Source organism: Nannospalax galili, unplaced genomic scaffold (genome assembly GCF_000622305.1).
Source record: "Nannospalax galili isolate Female #2095 unplaced genomic scaffold, S.galili_v1.0 scaffold674, whole genome shotgun sequence".
Lineage (NCBI taxonomy): Eukaryota > Metazoa > Chordata > Mammalia > Rodentia > Spalacidae > Nannospalax > Nannospalax galili.
This window is the reverse complement of record NW_008335202.1, coordinates 31483-33993: the sequence shown is the minus strand read 5'-3', so window position 1 is coordinate 33993 and position 2511 is coordinate 31483. Positions and strand designations below refer to the sequence as shown.

Genomic DNA, 2511 nt, shown 5'->3' with positions numbered 1-2511 from the left:
GACAGTACTCTCTAGTGGAAAATGTATTCAAATTGCTATTTTAGAAATAACTCCTATAATAATTTGCTGCATGTCTTTAAGTGACATCTATTGCAGAGTTATTTAGAAACTCCCTATAATGTACTATAAATAACCATGTTTTATTATTGACAATACCATTTTTAAGATAAACCCAAGGACATTTAGTGTAAAACAAGCCTAGAAACTGAGAAAATGTCACAGTGTTGTTAGGTTCAATTTGAAAAAACAATGATACATTGAGCTACAGTATTTGAACAAAGATGACTTAGTGATATATATATTTTAAGAAATTAAGAGAAAGAACATAGCACTGACTGCGGGCCAGCTCCACACCTCTATCTCCAGAATTTTTCTTCCTGTTTCATTTACTGGAACGTCATAAGGTCAGAGAGAGAGACAAAAATGAAATTCCTTTTGAAATTCCATGTGGAAAATTCAAAGTCTAACATTTTATTTTCTAATCTAGAAATCTTTTAAAATTAAATCATTTTACACCTTTTTTTCTTTGTATTCCACACACATTTATGATATTTTTGTTTGTTCATGTTTTATCAGCTACAAAATTTAGAAAATTAATTTTATGTAGTATAAAAGAGATAAAAAATGCCTTAGGTGTGTTTTCCACCATAATATTATTTAAATTAAATATTCAATTATCCATCAATTTTGTGAATTTTAAGAGGGAAAGAATTTCAATATGATAATAGGTGGCAGAAAATTGAAAAAAAACTAACTGGAAATTGGAAGAATATTAACATAAATTCACTAAGAAATGAACTAAGTAGCTTCTTAATTTTATTTGTACAGTAGCACACATCTATCTATGTGGGCCAAACTTTTATATCACAATCATTCTAAGAAATGAGAAAGGACACATGTTTGGATGGACATAGGAATTATTCCTTTTACAACCTGAAAATGGAAACTGAAATGGAGAGTTTGGTGTCAGATGTGGAGGGACAAGTGATTCCACTGAAGAATCACTGAAGTCACTGTGTTTATCCTGATGGGCTTCACGGATGCTTCTTATTCGCATTGTTCCTTGCCACCTATCTTTTCACTCTGGTAGGAAACTTGGGACTGGTTATGTTGGCCATTTCATACTCCAGGCTCCACTACCCCATGTACTATTTTTTGAGTGTTTTGTCATTTCTGGATGACTGCTATTCTACAGTCGTTACCCCTCAAATGTTGGTTAATTTCCTGGCAGAAAATAAAACCATTTTGAATGCTGCCTGTGCAGTACAGATGGTTCTCTTCGTTAGTTTTGGGAGCAGAGACGCCTTCTTCTTGGCGGCAATGGCTTATGACCACTATGTAGCCATCCACAACCCACTTCTCTACATAGTGAGCATGTCACCCAGAGTCTGTGTGCCACTCATCATCGCTTCCTACACTGGGGGGATTCTGTACGCCACTATCCACATGGTGGCCACATTCAGCCTGTCCTTTTGTGGATCCAATGAAATCAGACACATCTTCTGTGACACTCCTCCTCTGCTGGCAACTTCTTGTTCTGACACTAACACAAACCAGCTTTTACTTTTCTACTTTGTGGCCTCCATTGAGATAGTCACCATCCCTGATCATCCTGGTGTCCTATGGCTTCATCCTGCTGGCCATTATGAAGATGCGCTCTGCTAAAGGGAGGAGGAAAGTCTTCTCTACCTGTGCCTCTCACCTCACTGGCATGTCCATTTATCACGGGACAATCCTCTTCATGTATGTGAGACCGAGTTCCAGCTATGCCTTGGAGCATGACATGATAGTGTCCATATTTTACATCACTGTGATTCCATGCTGAATCCCGTCATCTACAGTCTGAGGAACAAAGATGTAAAAGAAGCAATGAAAAGACTACTGGGAAGATGCTGTTTTCCAAATAAATATTTAGAGTTGAGTAAACATCAGTAGTACACTGACTGCCTTCCTCTGTCATCAGAATACAGAACAAATGTCTTGTTTTTCGTGTCACAACCTTCTAGTTTGTGTATATTTCCTAATTTAAAAAAAAATTATCAACTCTTAAATGTTGCATTTTATTTTCTTTTATAAAATACTTTATTATTATATTTACGTATATGAATGTATTGCCTGCAAGTATGCATTTGCACCCATGTCCTGCAATACCCAAGGATATCAGAAGAGGGCATCAGATTACCTTGAAACTGGAGCTATGATGGTTATCAGCTGCCATATGGGTCCTGGGAAATGAACCAAGGACGTGTGCAAGAGCATCCAGTGCTCTTAACCACTGAGCCATTTCTCAAACACCAAATGTTGCATTTTAATATGTCAATTAAGATGTATTTTATGAAATGAAGAAAAAAATCATGTTTCTTATACAGTATGTTCAATGATATTACTTCATAGGGGTACAGTTGAACATATTATATAAGAAACATGATTTTTACAATATATATTTATTGAATTTTTGTTCATTTCATAAAATACATCTTAATTTTTCATCTTTTTAAATTTTTATTACGT

The 2511-nt window shown here is 35.4% G+C and overlaps 1 pseudogene; it reads left to right on the top strand.

Annotated features, from left to right (window-relative positions):
• Positions 1-924: 924 nt before the first annotated feature.
• Positions 925-1935, top strand: LOC103731437 (annotated as a pseudogene).
• Positions 1936-2511: the final 576 nt, after the last annotated feature.